The sequence below is a fragment of the Coturnix japonica genome, chromosome W (assembly GCF_054131305.1).
Source record: "Coturnix japonica strain WE chromosome W, WE-NBRP24, whole genome shotgun sequence".
NCBI lineage: Eukaryota > Metazoa > Chordata > Aves > Galliformes > Phasianidae > Coturnix > Coturnix japonica.
Genome location: NC_140701.1, coordinates 20,756,721 through 20,762,354, shown reverse-complemented (window position 1 = coordinate 20,762,354; position 5,634 = coordinate 20,756,721). Strand labels below are relative to the sequence as shown.

Below are 5,634 nucleotides of genomic sequence, written 5' to 3'. Positions count from 1 at the left end.
ACCAACAGTAAGTTCAGGGAGATTGATACGATCGACAGTGTGGTCCACTGGGCCAACCGGTCATTCAAAGACTGCTTAAAGGATGCAAAGAAAAAAGGAGGAGCACGCTCAAAACCCACCATTTCTGTACTATTAGTTGCATTAGTTGCTCCCTCTGGAGCTGCATGCAGATACCAAGTAAGCGTTGCTAACCATGCTTTCAATCCATTATACATTCCTATGGCTTCATAGGAAAAAATGGCTAGCTTAAGAATGGTCCAATATGTTTGGAGCATCACAAAAGAGGAACTAATGACATGCAGTCCCTTGTAAAACAAATTTACTAGAGAAAACTTTTTTTTTTTTTTCTTCAATAGAGAGGAAAAAAAAAAAGTCAAAAAAGCAAAGCTCAGCAGTGTTTACAAAATAAACTGGGGTATTGGCAGTCCGCCTGGACTTTCAAGGTCAAGGGCCTCAGTAGCATAAAAGCATTCCCTAATGCAGAGAGCCACACCACCACCTCTCTTTCCTTGCCTATCCCTCCTGAAGAGTTTGTAGCCATCCATTGCAGCGCTCCAGTCATGGGAGCAATCCCACCACATTTCTTTTATGGCAACTAGGTCATAGTTTGCCTGCCGCACAATGGCTTCCAACTGTTCTTGCTTGTTGCCCATGCTGTGTGCATTAGTGTAGACGCACCTCAGCTGAGCCCCTCGCCTCTCTCCTAATACCTAATACTATCTAGTTTAAAACTCTCTCTACAAGTCCCACCAGCTCCTGGGCAAGTATCCATTTCCCTTTTGGAGACAGGCAATTCCCATCAGCCAACCTCAGGCCAGGTGCCAAGTAGACTGCCCCATGATCAAAGAATCCAAAATTTTTGAATTTGCACCAGCCTCTCAGCCATGCATTTATAAGATGACTTTTCCTGATCATCTCAGTGTTTGTCCCAGCCACCAAAGGAATACTGGCAAACACTACTTGTATGCCCGCTCCATCAACTAACTTCCCCAGTCTCCTAAAATCATTTTTTATAATCCTCAGGCTCCTGTCAGCAATCCCATTGCTGCCGGCCTGAACTATCAATGAAGGGTAATAATCAGAGTAGCGGATAAGGCTGGGGAGTTTTCTAGAAATATCCCTGACCCAGGGATCAGACTAATCTACAGACTAAGATGGAGAAAAAGAAAAGGATAACAATTTTGCCAAATATATATATACACAGAACAGAACCTTCCACTCTCCTCTCTGAGCCCTTTCCATCAGTTCTCAGCTGGCTTCTCTTCCATCCCCAGGCAGACCTCAGTGCACTCACACAAAAAGCAGACTTTCCTCATCTTCCTTGCCCATCCGTCATAAAGAGTCCATATCCAGGTTGGTACAGTTCAGAGGTGGGAACCACCCCAACATGTCTCTGTGAGCCAAACGAGACCCTAGGTCTGGAAAGCCACAGAGATTTCGAGCTCACTGAGTGATTGTTTGTGGTCCTCTCATTAATGTAAAGACTCATCAAGAGCATCCCCTTCCAGAAGCATGATTTGATTTAGCCTGGCTGGGCCTTGCATCTACATCGTGGTACTGGTGTTCAGAAAGTGGCACACAGGTACGAGACCCATTGTGGGGCTCACAGTTGTTCATCAAGCACTGAGACTACCAGGGCATGTCTTTCCTGAAGGTCCTCAGCTGCATTTTCCAGCTGGCTGGGAGTGTGCTGGACACCCCAGGGAACTGCCATTCAGATGAGAGCCCAGATCAAATGAAGGTGTCATCAGTGAGAGAATGTAGGTGTGTCACAGTTGTGGAATGCCTTAAGCTCTGGAATTTTCAGTAGATGGGGAACAGAGAAAGATCCGTCTCTTCTCCTGGTGAGCTCATCTATTTGGTCAGCTAAATAACTCTGCGGTCTCAAGTGCCCATTACGCACAGGATCACAGAATCATAAGGGTTGGAAGGGACGTCCATAGATCATGGAGTTCAAGCCCCCTTCCAAATCAGGTTCCCTACACCAGGTAGGCGTCCAGGATGGTCTTGAGTATCTCCAGAGAAGGACACTCCGCAGTACCCTTGGACAGCCTGTTCCAGTGCTCCATCGCCCTCACCGTAAAGAAGTTCTTCCACACATTCGTGCAGAACTTCCTATGCTCCAGCTTAGTCCATTTCCCCTTGCCCTGTCTCCATGTACCACTGTAAAGAGACTGGCCTTGTCACTATGGCCCCCACACCTCAGATATTTATAAATCTGGATTAGATCCCCTCTCTGTCAGCGTTTCTCAGGGCTAAACAGACCCAGCTTACTTAGCCATTCTTCATAGGGGAGATGCTCCAGGCTCTTCACCATCTTTGTGGCCCTTTGCTGGACTCTTTCCAAGAGATCCCTGTCTTTTTTGTACTGGGGAGTCCAGAACTAGACACAATATTCCAGATGAGGCCTCACCAGGGCAGAGTAGAGGGGGAGGATCACCTCCCTCGACCTGCTGGACACGCTCTTTTTAATGCACCCCAGAATGCCATTGGCCTTTTTAACCATGAGGGCACACTGCTGCCTCAGGGCCAACCTGTCATCCATCAGGTGTCCACCCAGGTCCCTCTCAGCAGAGCTCCTCTCCAGCAACTCATCCCCCAGCCTGTCCTGGTGCATGCAATTATTCCTCCCTAGGTGCAAGACTCTACACTTGCTTTTGTTAAACCTCATCTGGTTTCTTTCTGCTCAGCTCTCCAGCCTGTCCAGGTCTTGCTGAATGGCAGCACAGCCTTCAGGCGTGTCATCCAATCCTCCCAACTTTTTTTTATCAGCAGACATGCTGAGGGTGACCAATATCCCCTTGTGAAGGTCACTGATGAAGATGTTGAACAAGACTGGATGCAGCACCAACCCCTGGGGGACACCACTGGTTACAGGTCTCCAGCCAGATTCTGCACCACCACCGATGACCCTGTGCGCTCTGCCAGTCAGCCAATTCTTGACCCACTTCACTGTCCACTAGTCTATTCCACATTTCCTCAGCTTTGTTATAAGGATGTCGTGGGAGACAGTATCAAATGCCTTACTGAAATCAAGGTAGACTACATCCACCACTCTCTCCCCATCCACCCAGGATGTGAAAACATCATAGAAGGCCACAAGGTTGGTCGAGCACGACCTCCCCTTGGTGAACCCATGCTGGGTACTCCTGATAACCTCCTTTTCTCCCAGTTGTCTAGAGATGGCATCCAGCACAAGCTGTTCCATCATCTTTCCAGGGACAGAGGTGAGGCTGACTGGCCTGTAACTACCTGTATTTTCCTTCTTGCCTTTTTGAAGACTGGAGTGACATTGGCTATCCTCCAGTCTTCAGGCACCTCCACCGTTCTCCAAGATGTCTGAAATATGATAGAGAGCGATTCAGCAATCACCTCTGCCAGCTCCCTCACCACCCATGGATGCACCCCATCGGGTACCATGAATTTATGAACATTGGTGTGGCAAAACTCTTTCCTGACTAAAGAGAAGTCCCTCAGTCCCCAGACCCTCTCAGTAAGCTCTAGGGTCTGGGATTCCTGATGGAGAGCTTTTTCACACAAGACAGACGCAAAGAAGGCCATCAGTATCTCCATCTTCTCAGAATCCCTTGTTACCAGAACACCCCCCTCACTTAGTAGGGGACCCACAGTCTCCCTAGTCTTCCTTTGACTGCTAACGTACTTTAAAAAGCATTTTTCATTATCCTTTTGTCACATTCAATCCCAGGCGGTCTTCAGACTTCCTTGTTCCATCCCTGCAGGCCCTGACTACATGTGGTCAGACACTTTTTCCACATTTCAAGGACCTTCTTCTTCCCTTTCAGTTTCTGCATGAGCTCCTTGCTCATCCACAAACAAACCACAAAAAAACAAAACAAAAAAACCCAACCAAACAAAAAAAAACAACCAAGAAAACAAATGCAGCGACTCGGCACGGACTCAGATGTGAACAATCCAAATTGTTTATTACAAGTTCTCACATCCCTTATATACCTTCACAAGTTGTTATTTTCTAGCTTTCCCATCCGCCCTTACAACTTTCCCAAACACCTTATATGTCAACAAAGCATTCTACAAAACACTTTTCAACTGTCCATGCAGGCACATATCCAATCAGAGCTGTGAGACTCTTCTTCTCCTTGCAGAGGTGTCCTTGGTTCCCATGCTGTTTATCTTGCTCCACAGCTGCTGCTCTGAACAGCTTTTCTTGTATCCCCACAAACAAACAATAAAAGAGAGCTTGATTCAGTAGAAAGCTGCATTACAAGTCATGAATTCCAAAAGATGGGCAGTTCACTGCAGTTGAAACACATCTGGTCATCACTTTCTTTACCACATCCTTGACCTCCCTGTTCCTCATTCTGTAGATGAGGGGGTTAACTGCTGGTGGCACCACTGAGTACAGAACTGCCACCATCAGGTCCATGGATGGGGAGGAGACAGAGTAGGGATTCAGATAGGCATAAAAGCCTGTGATGATAAATAGGGAGACCAGGGTCAGGTGCGGGAGACACGTGGCGAAGGCTTTGTGCCATCACTGCTCAGAGGGCACCCGCAGCACAGCTATTAAGATCTGCACATAGGACAACACTATGAAAGCAAAGCAGCCATAGAATAAACTGGCACTAAAAATGATAAATACAACTTCCCTGAGATTTGATTCTGAGCAGGAGAGCTTGAGGATCTGGGGGATTCCACAGAAAAACTGGTTGACAACATTGCCTTGGCAGAGAGGCAGTGAAAACGTACTGGCAGTGTGCAGAAGAGAGAGGAGAACCCCAGTGCCCCAGGCAGCTGCTGCCATGGTGGCACAAGCTCTGCTGTCCATCAAGGTCCCGTAGTACAAGGGCTTGCAGATGGCAACGTAGCGGTCATAGGACATGATGGTGAGAAGGAAATACTCTGCTGAGGCAAAGAAGATAAAGAAAAAGAGCTGTGCAGCACATCCTGTGTAGGAGATGGCCCTGGTGTCCCAGAGGGCATTGGCCATGGCTTTGGGGAGAGTGGTGGAGATGCATCCCAGGTCGAGGAGGGCCAGGTTGAGGAGAAAGAAGTACATGGGGGTGTGCAGGCGCTGGTCGCAGTCTACGGCTGTGCTGATGAGGCTGTTGCCCAAGAGGGCAGCCAGGTAGATGCCCAGAAAGAGCCAGAAGTGCAGGAGCTGCAACTGCCGCGTGTCTGCCAATGGCAGCAGGAGGAACTCACTGATGGAGCTGCTGTTGTGCATCTGCTGTTCCTGGGCTTGGAGTCCTGCTCAGAGTGCAGAAGATAATGACAATTCCAGACCATTCTCAGAGACACTCCTCCTGGTATACTATAAAAGTTTTCCTTTCCCTTTGGAAATCCCATACCCGGCACACAGCCCCTGGGGCACAGCAGGGACCCTGCTCTGCAGGACAGCCCTGGGCACCCGCCTGCAGCCCCGGCTGCACAGCCTGCAGCCGTTCTGGGTCACGCAGCCCTCAGGGCTGTGTTCTGACGCTGCATCACAGAAGCCCTCAGCTGGAGCAGAAGGCTTTTTCCACAGTAAAGAAACATGCAGTGCCTGCAGCCAGATCTGCTATGGGATGTCCCCAGTCTAGTGATCCCTCCTGAAAAAGAAGCTGTGTTGCCTACTGTAAGAGACTTACCATGTCGTGGTCTGTGTGCAATGCT

The 5,634-nt window shown here is 48.7% G+C and overlaps 1 pseudogene; it reads right to left on the bottom strand.

Moving 5' to 3' along the window:
• Positions 1-4,240: 4,240 nt before the first annotated feature.
• Positions 4,241-5,206, bottom strand: LOC146754588 (olfactory receptor 14A16-like; annotated as a pseudogene).
• Positions 5,207-5,634: the final 428 nt, after the last annotated feature.